Here is an 18,309-nt window from a genome sequence, read left to right as displayed (position 1 = left end):
TTATCCAAAATGTTCCTTTAAAAGCTTTTCCTGCTGAGCCAATTCTCACCCCTCTAATGAAGCAGATTTTTGTTATTTTTTACCCATTGCATTTAAAAATAAATGTCAGTAATTATTTTTCTTTGATACCCATGTATCAGTGTAAATTATAACAGGCTAAGAACTTGTATAAAATATATCCAAGCTTAGCAAACACGCCACCACTTAGAATACATATTGTATAGTGCACAAAGCAAACAACGATGGTATGGATTACGAGTGGAGCTAAATCCACGCTTTTTGACGTTGATCGTCCAATTGCTTGCGTATTACAGATTTCAAGTAAAAAATTTGAGCGGTCGCATCCTCACGTTAAAAAAATAAAAGATTGCATTCCCCATAGACTTTATTAAAGCCTCATTTTGAACTCAAAATGTACCTGCCGCCAGCTCGCGCTAACTCAATTACATTGAGATGTATGTATGTATTTCTATACCTATGCATATCTTTATTTATATGTGTATATATGTCTGTAAATACATATATACACATATAAATACATATATACACATATAAATACATTTATACACATATAAATACATATATGCATAGGTATATAAATACATACATATATACACATATAAATACATATATACACATATAAATACATATATGCATAGGTATATAAATACATACATACACATATAAATACATATATACACATATAAATACATATATGCATAGGTATATAAATACATACATATATACACATATAAATACATATATACACATATAAATACATATATACACATATAAATACATATATGCATAGGTATATAAATACATTTATACACATATAAATACATATATACACATATAAATACATATATACACATATAAATACATATATGCATAGGTAGAGAAATACATACATATATACACATATAAATACATATATACACATATAAATACATATATGCATAGGTAGAGAAATACATACACATATATATTTATATATATATATACACATATAAATACATATATACACATATAAATACATATATACACATATAAATACATACATATATACACATATAAATACATATATACACATATAAATACATATATACACATATAAATACATATATGCATAGGTAGAGAAATACATACATACACATATATATTTATATATATACACATATAAATACATATATACACATATAAATACATATATACACATATAAATACATATATGCATAGGTATATAAATACATACTTATATACACATATAAATACATATATACACATATAAATACATATATGCATAGGTATAGAAATACATACATACACATATAAATACATATATATATATATATATATATAGAGAGAGAGATACATATATTTATTTATACATGTTCCTATGGATCCGTATGTACTTTCAGCTGTTCTTTTTCTAACACCTGCATCTCATATTTTTGCCCTTTATATCTGTTTAATGCAATAATGTTATGCAATATTTTTTATCAGACAGTGTTAATATGAGTGTACTGTTACATGTGTTTTTAATGTGTTTAACTTCTTAACCTCATGTAACATTAACCAGAGCTCTAAAGTCGTGCTAACCAGACAAGCGCAAATCACAATTGTCCTCTCGCGTTCGCATATACTTTCAACTTGTTATACAAACAGTATTTTTCCGTGCACCCAAAAGGGCACATACTTGCGTGTTAATTCACACTAAAAATTAGCACGCCACTTGTAATCTAATCCTTTATTTGGGGTCTGTTCTAATAAATACAAATTAGGTTTTTAACCCTACCCTACAATAACTCATTAATCTTATACTTTACAAACGCATTCATACAGGAAAACACCCACTATACCTTGCATGGGAGAAATTCAACACCAGTTTTCTATTCAATCCAAAATCACTTTTAAAATTTCCACCACATTTATAAATTATTTTTAGACTTCAAATTCAATGCCTGGGACCTGAGAATATTTTGTCATTTTATGGGTAAGAAATGTGCTGTTTGAGTGATCTAAGGTTATCCATCCTGTGCAGAACCTTACCAGGATAATGTGAGACAGATAATTACCATAGTCATGTGAGTACTATGTCAAAGTGTTCAGCTTCAGTTCAGAAAGATGTGGAAATATTCTTTATCCAATGTCTTAGGCTAACAGGGTTGTACCGCAATTAGAAGGGATATTCTGTATACACAGTCTAGCTGCTGGAAGCTTTCAGTCAACTGAGTAGAGATGTAGGTGGTATTGTAAGCATTGGGGTTCATTTGGAGTTGCCCTGTAATGTTTGACATTTCCTTCTGTTCTTGCAGCTGTGCTTGTTGTATCTGCTAGTATCCTGTGGTTTAATCAGCCATGTTTAACTTGCAGACTATAGAATGCATATACATCTATAGTTGGCTGCTTCTGTCAAAGCATTTGATTGGCTGTAACGCATTTAAATATCTGGTGAGATTTGTTCACTTGATATCTATGACTAAGCACCTGTGAGTGGCACGAAACGCGTCGTATGGGTCCCCCCCCACTAATGGATTTTTTTAACCTGAATATAATAAAGTCTATTTTTTCATTTTTAGACTTGCGAATGCCATTGTTTCCCTACCTGTGGATTTAAACCATACCATTGTTTTATGTGTATAACATGACATGTGATAAATATACGATTGTGAGAGAATGCACATTTTTATTAACGTGTCAATATACAAGGTTGTAACAATAGTGTGTTTTATTTTTTCTAAACTCTATTGTAAAAAGAAAAAGGGTTATCCTCATATAAATGAGGGCACTTCATAGCTGATGCTTACTACAGGGGGGGTGATAATAATTTTATCACTAGAGCACAATCCATAGTGCTTATTTTTTTTTTTTTGTATATAATTTTTATTAACAATTTTATATATACAAAAACAGCTTGAATAAACACACAGTCGTCTCATAGAGCAAAAGAGAACATTCTCTAGGATTGAAGTACATTGTCTGTTCACATTAATTGACAAAAATAGCGTTTTAGGGGAGGGGGTCAAAATCAAATAAATTGGGTGAATACTAGCGCATTTTACATAAATAATTAAAGATAGAAAGAAAAGTAAAGGGGGATAGTGTAGGGTGAATGCAAAATAAGAAAACAAGAAAACCTCTCTGCGTAAGGTTCAAATATTTTCTGCTTACTATAGGTCCCTCTCTTAGTTATGTTACCTATCAATGAATTCACAAGTATTAAATACAAAAAGGTCACTGTGATCAAGCATAAACAAAGCATCTCTCAGCATTAACTTTTTCTTTGTTCCCAAATGAAAATGACATTAAGTATGAAGTCTTTTTTGCCCGCTAAGCAGAAGTGTCTTTTTTCTAAGGACAGGACATGATTTAATTCAGCCTCCCAGTGTTGGAATGTGGGTGGTTGCTGTTGTTTCCAGAGTCTAGATATGATGCGTTTAGCACAAGTGAGCATTAATTGTAGTAGTTTTTTGTGATATGTGCATCCCACATTGGGAATGTGATTTAGCAAAATCGTGGGGGCTGAGAGGGTGATTTGTGTGCTCAGTGTGATATTCAGGCAATGCTCAAGCTGAGACCAAAATATCAATAGTTTGGGGCATGACCACCATATATGGGAGGGTGTACCAACCTCTCCACATCGTCTCCAGCAGCCTGAATTAGCCCCTGGAAATATCTCATGTAGTCTGTGGGGGGTAAGGTACCAGCGTGAAAGAATTTTATAATTTGATTCAGCCAAGGACAAGGAAACAGAGGAAGAGTGAGTCAGGCGGAAGCTTCGCTTCCAGACATCGCTTGGGAACTGAGTCTGGAGTTCCAGTTCCCATTTATAGGTGTATGTGGGCATTTTATACGGAACTGAGTTCCTAAGCATCTTATATGAGATGGAAAGGTGTGCTTTGCAAATGTCTAAGTTTGTGCATAGTCGCTCGAAAGGATTAAGCGTGCGAAGGCAGTCGTTTTTATGCGGACAGTCAAGTATCGCTTGTCGTATTTGAAAGTAGGAGAACCAATTATGAAACGGTGAGCCTAGTGCGTCTCTTAGAGTAAGTCTTTCCTTTATCTGGGAAGACTCTGTTAATAGATATATAGGTAAGTTTTTATGTAGTACATCTTTCCAGTCCACAATGGAACAGACACTGATTGAAAAACACAGTATTATTTAATATAGGAGTCATTGGCGAAATTGGGGTAGAGAGTATGTTAGGTCGGGGGATGAGCATATCCCAAATAGCAAGAGTCGTTTTGATACAGTCATTGTCCATAGTCAGGGGGGGGGTCTGTGGGGTTTAGGGATCCAACAAAGGTCTCTCATGGTTTGTTGTTTAAATAAAGTAGCCTCAATTTGGGTCCATAATTTAGATGGGGAATTGTGGTTCCAGGCTATGATTCATGCAAGGTGTGCTGCTTGATAATACAGTGTAAGGTTGGGTACGTTTAGTCCACCATCCTCTTTATTTAAATAGAGGGTGTTACGAGACACCCTTGTTTTTTTATAGGCCCAGATAAAGGATTCTAACATTCGTTGTTGGGTGGGCAGATTATTTTTCAGGACAGAAATAGGTAGTGCCTGGAATAAATATAAATACTTGGGGACAACCATAATTTTTATCTTATCAATTCGGCCCATCCAAGATAGATGACCCTGTTTATGCCAAGAGTCTAAGAGAGAGAAAACATTAGTTTGAAGCTTCACATAATTTTCATAATACAAGTCCCGAGGGCTTTTCGGGACGGTTAACCCCAAATATCTGAGGGAATTTGAGATGGGAAATGGAGTATTATTTGAAATAAAATCCAAGTCTGTGGGGCTTACGTGAATAAGCATTATGCTGGATTTATCCATATTTATTAAATAATTGGAGAATCGTTTATATGTCCCTAATTCATATAATAGGGCTGGTATAGAGGTTGATGGTGATTTTAATGTAAAGATAATGTCATCCGCAAAAAGAAGGCATTTCTGTGAGACATTACCAAATGATATGCCAGCAATATCCGAGTTCTTTCTAATCTGTGCTGCCAAAATCTCTACTGTAATAGCAAATAGAAGGGGGGACAGCGGGCAACCCTGGCAAGTGCCGTTCGATATTGGGAAGGACTGGGACACTGTGTTATTAACTCTTACCCTGGCATGGGGGTTGTTATATAGGGCCTGTATTCTAGCTATGAATTTGTCAGAGAGACCAAATTTTGACAGGGTCGACCACATGAACTGCCAGTCAACCCTGTCAAAAGCCTTCTTGGCATCAGTGGAGAGAAGAACAAGAGGGCTTTTATTATCGTGCAAGGTATACAGTGCATGGAGTACTCTAGTAGTGTTCTCTTTGGCCTCTCTGCCTCTAATAAATCCAACCTGGTCCGGATGGATAATTTTTGGTAGTATAAGATTGAGTCAATTTGCCAAAATCTTGGCATAAATTTTAATGTCAACATTTAATAGTGATATTGGTCTGTAATTGCTAACTATATCCTTTGGTTTATCGGGTTTGGGTATTACTGTAATCATGGCATCTAGTAAAGGTTGGGAGAATGTAAGTCCCTGGTCAATGGATTGAAATAACTCAAGTAAGTGGGGGCTAACGTTTCCTATAAATAACTGGTAAAATTTTGCAGTGAGGCCACCCGGACCAGGTGACTTGCCCGATGGTAGAGATTTGATTGTATTTATTATCTCTTGTAGCGTTATTGGGGAATCTAAGGATTTTAAATCGTCGGCCTGGACTATGGGGACATCAATGGAATCAAGATATGATTTCATTTTGTTACGCCTCTCTTCCTCATTTGCATTTTGAAGATTATATAGTGAGGAATAATACGAGATGAAGCTATTGGCTATATCTTAATTTTTAGTGTGGGTTATCCCAGAGTGATGTTTAATAGATTGGGTATATGAATTGAGCCTTTGCTTCTTTAGAGATCTGGCTAGCATGCGTCCTGCTTTATTAGAATCAGCAAAAAACTTGGCTTTAGAGGTCAAAGCTCGCATGTGTGCATTTTCAGTTAGGAATTTATTAAGGCTATCTCTGGCCTCTTTTAGCTCGGCTAATTTTTGTGGGGATTGCGGATCCTGTTTATGGGAGTGTTCTATAGTGGAAAGAGTGTTGGTTAAATAGTTATATAAAGCAGATCTCTGTCTTTTAAGTTTTGCTGTGAGTTGAATAATGATTCCTCTAATGTAGCACTTGTAAGATTCCCAATTATTTACAACTGTGGTGTCAGAGGGTTTGTTAAATTTTAAATATTCATCAGTATATTTAGATAGTTGGTCAAGAATGTCACTGTCCGTGAGTATACGTTCGTTGAGTCTCTAATTCAGTCTATGTTTGGGTTTAGTTGACCATTTGAAGATGGACCTAACTAGGCTAACCTCGAATAAGTGTGTTGTGGGTGTGAAAAAAAGGTATAATCCTTAGTAGATGTGTGAACAGTTCTCCACGTGTCGAATAGGGTGAGTGACTGTAGCAGTGCAGTATTACTTTTAATATGAGTGTTTCTGAGATAGGATTTACCTGAAAAATTGAAGTCTCCGCCCACTATAATTGGGCCTTTAGCAGTATCAAGGAGTTTGTTAGTAACTTTGCGGAAGAAGGAGTGAGTATGTTTAACTGGGGCATAGATGTTTGCTAATGTGATTGGTCTCCCATAATAAAGTCCCACTAGTATTAAAATCCTGCCGTCAGTGTCGCAAAATTGTTGTAGTAATTCAAATGGTGTATTGCGTCTGAACAATGTGCAGACGCCATTGTGTCTGGTTGGGCCCGAGCTTAAGTAGTACTGATCATATTGTCTAGAGGGAAGTTTTGGTTCATGGGCTTTTTTAAAATGGGTTTCCTGAAGCATTACAATGTCCATATTCTTTTTATAGAAGTCATGTAGAGCAATAGATCGTTTTTCTGCGGACAGGAAACCTTAACATTTTGCGTGGCGATATGCATCGTTCCTTCATATGGAAGAGACGTCATTCTATAGGTTATAGTTGGGGCTATAATCAGGGTATAGGTAATTATTGAGGTGCAGAGAGGTAACCAATAATTTATAAGGACTGAAAATAGGGAACAGGGGGTTGAAGTATTAAAAAAAAATGAGGAACCGGGGTAGTACCGGCGTGTGCTAGGAAATTGGATTTGGTTAAACTCTAGTTGAAGCCGGTATAGAGTAGGACAGGAGGCTGTTAGGCGAGCTGGGTGCATAAATGCTAAAAAATTAATAAAAACAGAGAAAAAAAATGGAGGAAAAATATGTACAAGGACGTAAGGACTGGTGTTAATCTGAATAAGGAATTCACCAAATCGGTTAACAAGTATCACATATAAAAGTATAGTATATAAGACATTAGTGTAATAACATTTCAAAAACAGATCCGAGACATATAACTGCATTACATACAACTAGCAATGTCCAGTAGTTAAATATATACAGTTTCTATCAAACCTAGAAAAAGATAAACGTTAGGTGAACAGAGTAAGTTAGTAAATAAGGAGTTCACCAAATCAGTCAGCGAACATGACATTAAAGTAAGTGTAGAGCCAAATAGGCTTGCAGCGACATAAGGGTTAAGGGCTGTCAGGGAGAGTGAAGACAGAGGGAGTTTCTTTGTGTTTGCAACAATGTTGCTGGGGTAGGGAGTGGCTTATCTTTCTTATGCTGATGCCTGCAGTTCCTGTTCCTCTTTGACCTTGGACAAGAAGCTGACAAGTTGATCCTTCTTCACAGAAGAAGATTAGTTTACCATTCTTCTCTCCATCTTCAATTCTTTCATTATGAGGCGTTCCAGAAGATCCTCCGCTCCACCACTGAGGTTTAGGGAGGGAAAAGTTCCTGTTACTAGGCGTGGATTACAAGAGCAGCAGCTAAGTATTACTGAAGCAGATAATATTATTCCTCTTTCTCAAATCATTGAGGAACCCCCCCTCCCCAACCACAACACAGGCCCCTGCTAATATTCCTATTCCAACACCTAGGCAAACCCTGCACACTGTAGTAGAAGTTCACCCCCCTCCAATCTCCCTGCTTCATAGCCACTCTGTTAGTACCCCTGATCCTCAGTTTAACCCCCCGTGGTACTAGGTATGGCACCTCCAGCAGCTAGTAACCAAGATTTCAATATTCTAGGGATGTTTGCAGCCTTTCCCCCAAATGTGGCAGGTGCAGTGGCATCCCTGCTTTCCTCCCTTGTGCAAGCAATCTCAGCAGGTAATCCCCTGCAAAACTTAAATTTAGCCCCTAGTATAGCCATGGCTACCACATCGAATGTGTCAAAGCCGCAAATTTTGGCGCCAGAACCGCCATCTTTAAACCCCCCTGTGGGCCTGGACACAGCTCCTCCATCTTTGGCCCCCACCACGAGGCTTTCGCTGCCTGTCACACCCTCTGCGGTGGCCCCGCCCCCGCCTCGCAATTTACAAGAAATTTGTTCCCTAAGCCCCCCCCCCGCCACCAGGGCTGTCCCACCTACTTTACCCTATGATGCGCAAGCTGCGCTCCTTAATGCCCCTTCCGATGGCCTCCTGCAGCAATCGTTGGCCCCAAATCCTTCAAGGCCGCATCCTGAGCAGCCGCTGATGTCACTTCCGGTCGAGCGTAGTTACACTTCCGGTGACATCAGCGGTGCCTCCCTTCAACCACGTGGCAGAACGGCGATCAGACGTGGACTCCTGGCAGGTGAGCACCGTAAGCGCTCTCTGGCCAGGGGCCGCATAGTCGGTCGCCGGAGGGGCCTTGGGGATACTAGGCAAATGTTTAATGTGCGTGGAGGCGGGGAGTCCGTTTTGGCAAGGGGTAGTATGGCGGTTGTGAGCAGGGCCCAAGCCATTAATAGCACAGGCGGTCATAATAGGCAGATGAATGAGAATGTTACGAATGAGGTTAATATGCAGACACAGAATGTTAACCCTATAGGGATAAATCCGGTTATTAATGAGGTTAATGTGCAAACACAGAATGTTAACCCTTTAGTGCAAAATCCGGTTATGAATGGTGTTAATGTGCAAACGAAAAAAACGTTAACCCTATAGTTCACAATCCGGTTATGATTGCTGCAAATATGCACACACAGCATGTTAGCGCATTTACAAATATTGGCACACAGCCAGATGCTAATGTTAATGTGGTGTTTCAAAATCAGAACGTTCCTACTCCAACAATACAAGCAACAGTTTTAAATGATGTTGTGAATGTAGATAGGCAGACATTGGGCACTCCCAATACTTATGCAGCCAGGCCCAGCTCAGTTAATGCGGCCATGAGCATGGTTAATAGTGCTAGTAGGGATTTGCATGGGGGAATGAGTGGGACGAATGCTGCAAATGCTGTGAATATGGCAGTTCAATCAAATGCTGCTAATGTTAATTCTGTTCATGTGCCTGTGCAAACGGTGTTCTCGTGCATGGTGGTGTGAATGCTCAAAATGCGGCAAATGTTAATACTGTTCAGGTGCAAATGCAAAAGAATGGTGCTGATGCTGTTAATGTCCTGCAGAGGAATGAGCAGCATGCTAGGAATGTTAATGAATAGGGAGGGTTTGGGACCCCTCAGGCCACACCTGGGTTTCCCTTGGTTCAAGGGCAAAGTGCTCGCGATTTCCTCTCTGTTTTGCAGGAAGTTTTGTCCGGTAAGCAGAACACCACTGTCGCAATAGCATCCGGCATGGCATCCGCGGGAACAGCTTTCTCATCTGCTACAACAGTCCCTCCCATCAGCAGCACAGCAGACAGCCACCGTAAGTTCCGAAGGAGTACCCCCTACAGCAGCACAGACTTCTTTAGCAACAGCAACATCAGCAGCGGAGGCCCCCACCACATCCACAACAGGAAATGGTGAGGCATATGCACCTAATCACCCTAGGGAACACTTATCTGATTCTTCCTCTACTGACTCTGATTTAAGTAGTGACACGTCTTTAGGTTTAAAAACTAAAGGGCAAAAACGCATGTACAAGATGCTTAAGGAGATGAGGTCAAGACAGTTACAAAAAGATCAGAGAATTGAGGCAGTAACTCCGTTAGCCCACGGGCAGCCACAAACACCTTCAACAGCGGTTAGCAGGAAATTAGCTTTAGCTGGCGATGCTTTATCCTGCCCAATTTTCTCACTTCACGGTCATCTGAAGCAGAAATTGGTAAGGAGAATTCAAGAGGGCAGATATGTGAACATTTTCAAACTTTCTCTAGAAGCACATAGGCAAAAAGAGAAGAGTGCGGATGGAACGGGCCCTAAAAGAGTCAAGCGTCCTGAAACATTTGACAAGTGGCTCAAGTGTTTCAGGATCCTTTCTTCTTGCTACTTGGATACATTTCCAGACCAAGGTCAAGCGCTACTTAAGCATGCTGACACAATCCACTGGATTTACCAGCATCATAAAGAAGGTGTGTGGAGGGACTACGATTCCAATTTTAGGAGGAAAATGGCTGAAAATTCAGCGCTAGCATTCGGGTCACAAGAAATGCATTTGTGGTCCCGTCTGGGTGCTGAGAGATCCCCCTCACCACCGTCAGGTAACAGGGGCACAGGGCTGCGTTTTCAAAGCAAGAGTAGGCGTAAGGGTAGGGAGTGCTGGGCCTTTCAGGAGAAAAGGTGTGACAAGGGCACAGCATGCCTGTACCGGCACGTATGCAAGTTCTGTGGTGCGCCTCATCCGGGAGCCAATTGCTCCCGAAGAAAGGACGCTAACACGGATAAATCAACAGCCCGGCAACCTCTTGCGGCTAAGGGCGCCCACCCCTGTGAGGGTGGACGCTCTTGAGCTATGGTTGCACACATATCCTGACCGCCAAGCAGCAGGCCTGCTCTTGGCGGGATTTAGGGATGGTTTTGTGATACCCACCAACAAATCTGTTGTGGGTTCGCAGAACCATCGTAATTTGAAATCTGCCTATCAGTACCCAGGAGTGGTCAGGGATAAGCTAGTGAAGGAAATAGCTTTGGGGAGAGTAGTGGGCCCCTTTAGCGTCCCACCAATGGATAACTTGGTTATCTCGCCATTGGGGGTGGTACCAAAAAAGGAACCAGGGAAGTTTTGCCTAATACAGCATCTCTCTTACCCTAGAGGTCAATCAGTCAATGACACGATTGCCCCGGAGCTTAGCACGGTTCACTACCAGTCATTTGATAAAGCTCTTGACTTGGTCCTTGGGTTTGGGAGAGGTGCTTTATTGGCAAAACTGGATATTGAATCCGCCTTTCGTCTCCTCCCTTTGCACCCGTCCTCATTTCACCTTATGGGATGTAAATTTGAGGGTAGTTACTACGTGGACAGATGCTTACCCATGGGGTGTGCCATCTCATGCTCAATGTTCGAATGTTTTAGTACATTTTTACACTGGGCAGTATCAAAATTGGTGGGAGGGGACTACGTAGCACACTACCTCGATGATTTTCTCCTAGTAGGGGAACAAAATACAGACAGGTGTACCCACCTTATGAGTGAGATGAGGAGTCTCATGTCACAACTGGGGGTACCATTAGCAGAGGATAAGACACAGGGTCCATGTACTACTTTGACCTTCCTGGGTATTGAAATAGACACCTTGCAGATGATCTGCAGGTTACCCATGGAAAAGGTACAGCATATGTTGGTTTCAGTTAGGGCAGCTGTTTCCAAAAAATACGTATCTTTGAGGGACTTACAGTCCCTTTTGGGGTTGTTAAACTTTGCCTGTAGGGTGATCCCAATGGGCAGGGTTTTTAATAGGAGACTGGAAAGTCCACTTAAGGGCAACCCCAGCGTGTCAGAGAAAATACTTGTCTCAAAAGACATGAGGGAGGATCTAAAAGTCTGGGAGATGTTTTTAAGGCAATTTAACGGCATTACTGTCTGGCGATCTACCCCGATATCTAGCCAGATCCTGCATCTGTTTACAGACGTAGCGGGGTCCCAGGGTTACGGTGCTTATTTCCAAGGTTAATGGTGCGCCGGACCCTGGCCTTTGGAATGGAGATTATACAAGAAAAATAAAGTCAGATGCGCCTCTATAGTGATAATATTAAAATGTGAATACTGTCAACAATGATACACATGTGCCGTGCAACATTAAATTACAATACAAATACCCAACTCATAAAAAAAAAAAAAATAGGAATTCCATCAAAATGTTGATAAATAATATATATCACAATACAGATAAAACAATATATATGAAAGCCGTATTGATACAAAACCCACAAGGGTTGTGAGATGGATAGTGATAATATCAGTCTCAAAGGGTTAACTAATGGATAGACCTTATAGTCCAATGATGAAAGTTACTTCTGTATGGCCGCAAACACTTCTTCCAGAACTTGAAGGCAGTTCAAGCAGAACAAATCTGTGCAAAGGACGATATAGAAGAAGAAGGCGCCAACATAGTGTGATTCAGTATATAAAAATGGTCAATCCCCACGCATTAAAATAATCGTACTTACAAGAAGTAAGGCACTTGATAAGTGCTACACAGGCCTTCTGGAACATTAACAGCTGTCCAGGTAGCTGCTCGCTCGTCACACAGGTGAACCTCTTGGTGCAGTAACTCTCCTGTTAACCGATGGCACCCAGGATCCCTGTAGCTTTGTATCCTATAGTACTTAATTCCTTGGAACAGTCACCCTCTAATATTAGTTACCCAACCAGATGGGATAACAGCGTAGCAGCAGGACGCTCCAGGAGACTAGGATGTAAGGATTCACTCAAGCCGTAAAGTTAGATAAAGTATAAAACAATGTTTATCACTAGAAACTCTGAACATACATACGTCCCCAGAGAGGGATGCATCTCCTACAAGCATTAACACAATATATTAAACATTAAAAAAACTTCATAAAAAATAATAATCATCATCAATTAAAAATACATAAAAAGTATATGAAAAAACATATATATGCACACCTAATTGATCATAAAGCATAGATCCATCCCACATCATGGGATAATTCTGGATTCACAAAATAACATCAAAATCAGTGTATGCATAACCTAAACCTAATAATACATATTATGAAAGTGTCTGATCTGATATACCAGTAATTCCTTATCGCTATTTATTCAGGAGTAAACATGTATTGACTAATGAGTCTAAAAAGATGATATTATATGTCCCCAGAAAGCTATATTAGACCAACATAGAGGTCTCAAAATAGAGGTGGATGTTGTTAAAGCTATAACATGATGTTGGAGATCATAATGAGTTGACCTAGCTTTCATATAATAAAACAGCCAACTTTGATTTAATTAAACGCTGCCATATCTAGATTTTCATTGAGGCCATATGGATTCAAGGTTTTCATTTTCCATATCCAATAAGTTTCTCTTTGTCTTAAATCAATTAATCTATTTCTACCCCACTTTTGAACAATTTGTTCAATGGGAAAGATACTGTATATATCTGTCTGTCCATCATGACATATATCTACTGGAGTGCAAATGTGGCCTGCAGTACATAGGGAGAACCTCAAGACCCCTGAAAAAAAGATGGGGTGAGCACATCAGAAATGTGAGAAATTCCTGTATTAAGCATAGTGTCTCTAGGCATGGGGTATGCTGTCATGATGGACAGACAGATATATACAGTATCTTTCCCATTGAACAAATTGTTCAAAAGTGGGGTAGAAATAGATTAATTGATTTAAGACAAAGAGAAACTTATTGGATATGGAAAATGAAAACCTTGAATCCATATGGCCTCAATGAAAATCTAGATATGGCAGCGTTTAATTAAATCAAAGTTGGCTGTTTTATTATATGAAAGCTAGGTCAACTCATTATGATCTCCAACATCATGTTATAGCTTTAACAACATCCACCTCTATTTTGAGACCTCTATGTTGGTCTAATATAGCTTTCTGGGGACATATAATATCATCTTTTTAGACTCATTAGTCAATACATGTTTACTCCTGAATAAATAGCGATAAGGAATTACTGGTATATCAGATCAGACACTTTCATAATATGTATTATTAGGTTTAGGTTATGCATACACTGATTTTGATGTTATTTTGTGAATCCAGAATTATCCCATGATGTGGGATGGATCTATGCTTTATGATCAATTAGGTGTGCATATATATGTTTTTTCATATACTTTTTATGTATTTTTAATTGATGATGATTATTATTTTTTATGAAGTTTTTTTAATGTTTAATATATTGTGCTAATGCTTGTAGGAGATGCATCCCTCTCTGAGGACGTATGTATGTTCAGAGTTTCTAGTGATTCCTGGCGGTCTATCATTTGTAGTTACAATGTATCTTGTTTGATACAAAATTTAGTTTAAATTACATTGTTTTAATAGTAGTGAACTACATAACAAACAGTGTTTCGCCATTTAAAATATAACGGCTATTTAATATGATATGCCATAAGTAGGGTCATTTTTTAAACCCCAGTATGAAAATCAATAGTTAGGTATATATGTCATCTGTCAATATGGTAAACTGAATATCCGAGAACACTATCATAAATATTGTACTTAGTTTATCTCGGAGTTGATACACACCCACCGCCTGATTGGCAATCCTACTACGGGTAAGAACCAATCATACGAACATAGATACACACCCACATTTGAACGGGGTTTGCATACTCCTTCACGCATGCGCCCTGTATGGGCATAGACGCTGAGTTAGGCTATTTTAAGCTGTGACTGTTAGATTTAGTTATACACCTGAGGAAGCGGTCGAGAGGACCGGGAAACGCGTTGTGAAAATACTTGTTTTAAATAAACATTGTTTTATACTTTATCTAACTTTACGGCTTGAGTGAATCCTTACATCCTAGTCTCCTGGAGCGTCCTGCTGCTACGCTGTTATCCCATCTGGTTGGGTAACTAATATTAGAGGGCGACTGTTCCAAGGAATTAAGTACTATAGGATACAAAGCTACAGGGATCCTGGGTGCCATCGGTTAACAGGAGAGTTACAGCACCAAGAGGTTCACCTGTGTGATGAGCGAGCAGCTACCTGGACAGCTGTTAATGTTCCAGAAGGCCTGTGTGGCACTTATCAAGTGCCTTACTTCTTGTAAGTACGATTATTTTAATGCGTGGGGATTGACCATTTTTATATACTGAATCACACTATGTTGGCGCCTTCTTCTTCTATATTGTCCTTTGCACAGATTTGGAATGGAGTTCTACTCCCCTTATCAGGAACATGAATCTCCTTGAATTGTTCCCAATTGTCATGCCAGTTGAGCTGTGGGGACAGAGGCTGCGGAATAGGTCGGTAATATTTTGGACAGATAACTTAAGTGTTGTGCATTCCATTAATAGGCTTTCCGCTTCCTCTGTCACTGTGGTTCGATTGCTGCGACATCTAGTTTTGAGGTGCCTTCAGCTCAACATCCATTTCCAAGCGAGTCACGTGCCAGGGGTCAATAACGTTAAAGCAGATGCCCATATCTAGGTTTGATTGGGCTACTTTTAGACGATTAGCGCCACGAGCGGCAGAGGAAGGGCTAACCTGTCCCAGTTTTCTTTGGCAGCTAGTGGAACCTGGCTCTCCTTAATCCCATTAGTCCGCTCATCCCTCGCCCCAGCGACCTGGCGAACCTACGTTAGCCACTGGAAGGAATGGGACCAATTCTGCACTACGCGGAGGGCGGAGTCATCAGTCAGCTCTCAGGTGATGCTGGGTGAGTGGCTAGTATGCATGCAAGCGCAAGGTTTGCGGAAAGGGGCGGTCCAGTCTCGCCTGGCAGCCCTATCATTCTTTTTCAAACTGCTGGGATCAGGGGACCCCACAGGCTGTTTCTTCATTAGGCAGACTCTCAAGGGTTGGGGGCGTATGCAGCCCAACAAGGGAGATATTAGGGAACCTATCACTCGGGACCGGCTTGAGAGGCTGGTAGCGGTCTTACCTAGCATTTGCAATTCAGAATTTGAAGTCTTACTTTTCAAAGCAGCCTTTGTCCTAGCATTCACAGGTGCCCTGCGGATTACAGAACTGGTGTCCACGTCAAAAAAGCATATTGACAGAGGGGTGCAATTTGATCATGTCAAAATTTCGCCACCATCAGTTTTACTTTTTATACCTAAATCTAAAACAGATCAAGCGGCTAAGGGTACTTGGCTCACTTTTGCAGCGCAAGGGGATCTTTGCTGCCCCTTAGTGACATTGGCAGCATACGTGCGGCATAGGCCAGCGGTGGCCGGCCAATTCCTAATGCATGAGAACGGGGCGGCTCTTTCGATCTTCCAGTTTCGTAGAGTCTTAGCGCACGCTGTAGAAGCGGCTGGTTTTGATCCCTCCAGGATTACCCCTCATTCGTTTCGGATTGGAGCGGCTACAAATGCCGCATTGCAAGGGGCACAGGAGCATACTATTAAAAAATTAAGTCGCTGGCGATCGAACCGTTATAAATTGTATGTTCGTCCATTATCAGGTAGCAGTGGTTCTCACCCAATGTAACGAGAAAAGGGTGGGGGTTGTTGGTTTTATGCTTAGCTAACACTTGTTTCTATCTTCCAGGTGTACGCAAGGCTGCAACAAGGGTATGGATCGTGGGCCATTCCTTCATTCATTGGGCAGCGATCCGTGCTCTCACCAGGGTTGGGGGGCCGAATTTGGGTTTCCCTGCATCCAAGGCTTCCATCCGATGGCTGGGGTTTAGGGGTATGTGCTGGCCCCAGCTTCCCAATGTTCTCACAGATGCCCATAAGCGGTGGGGTAAACGCCACATTATTCTACTACATTTAGGGGGTAATAACATGGGCGCCATTCCATCGCTAGAATTGACCAAAATTATTCAGTCCGACCTAGGCTGGCTAAGGGCATGGATGCCGGGTGTAATTATAGGCTGGTCAAACGTAATAGTGCGACGCCAATGGCGATATATGGGATCCTCGGGCGCAGCCTATAGGGTGAGAAAGAAGCTAAACAGGGATGTGGAGGCGGCTGTCACTGGTTCCCAGGGCTTTGTGGTACGGCACAATGCCATTACGGCCGACAAGCGGGAGCTCTATAGACCCGATGGGGTTCATTTATCTGATATAGGGCTAGACTTATTTTTAGGTGATTTGACAAGGGCTCTCGCTCCCTTCCTGTAAGTCAGGTCGGTGGGTGGCGGCAAGTGATACCTGAGATGCTATCCCTTGTGGCGGGAGGTTTGCAGCCCAGGAGCGGCGTACGGGGGGAGTGATGGCCAGGCTGATGAGGGTGGGGCCGATTACTTCAGTTAACTGGAGTGCCCCTCCAGGCCCCGTGGGCCAGTTAAAGTATATTTATGTTTATTGAAGGTATAGTTTCCCCCTCTTTCCTGGGATCGACAAGGTAAGCCTTTAATCCCTTAAGTAAGTGTAGAGCCAAATAGGCTTGCAGCGACATAAGGGTTAAGGCTGTCAGGGAGAGTGAAGACAAAGGGAGTTTCTTTGTGCTTGCAACAATGTTGCTGGGGTAGGGAGTGGCTTACCTTTCTTATGCTGATGCCAGCAGTTCCTGTTCCTCTTTGACCTTGGACAAGAAGCTGACAAGTTGCCCGCCCTCCCACCCCTATGGCGGCATGAGAAGATTAGGTAGGGTGCTAAGGCATAGGTAGGGATAGGTGTCCTAATCTGTGTAAGCCCTTAGCAGTAGTTTTACCTCCCTCTGCTGACTAGCCGGCTTAAGCGGCTGGTGGTCTCAGAGCCTATTGGATGGTAGGTTAAAAAAGCACCCTAGCTGCGTGAGGTTTGCGGACCAGGAGCGGCGAACGGGGGGAGTGATGGCCAGGCTGATGAGGGTGGGGCCGATTACTTCAGTTAACTGGAGTGCCCCTCCCTCCGGGTAGGTAGGCCAGAAGAACTCGGAACACCCCTAGTAGCATCTCCATCCCTCGTGCAGAGTTTTCTGCTGTTGCCTTACATCAGGCCGCTCTCCTCTGTAGTCCTGGGGGTTAGTCTTAGCCTCTCATTTGCCGCCATCTGTTGAGTTATTTATATGTCGGTTTATTTACTAATTAATCCTAAAAGTTATAGGTTAATAAAAGGGACCAGTGATGGTTCAAATTTTACCCAAACATTGTGAGTACTTAAAAAAAAAATATAAACTATTTGGTTGTTTCACTTAAGGGAACATGGTGAAATAAAATAAAAGAGCAGTGTGTGTAGCATTATGTCACTTAATGCGTAACAATTATAGGATCTATAGGACAATGGATTGCTCATTAAAAAGCAATAAATTTCAAGCAAAGTCCAGCAATTGGATATATATAGTCTCTATTATACCTAGAAAAAAAAATGAACATTAGGTGAACAAAGTAGATTAATTAATGAAGTGATATATTTATGTGTCCCTTCTCAAGGAGGTTCGGAATCTTCAATGGTCATGTTGGTTTGTCTTCTTTTGTTTTGTTT

The sequence above is a fragment of the Bombina bombina genome, chromosome 7 (assembly GCF_027579735.1).
Source record: "Bombina bombina isolate aBomBom1 chromosome 7, aBomBom1.pri, whole genome shotgun sequence".
Lineage (NCBI taxonomy): Eukaryota > Metazoa > Chordata > Amphibia > Anura > Bombinatoridae > Bombina > Bombina bombina.
Note: the sequence above shows the minus strand (reverse complement) of the source record.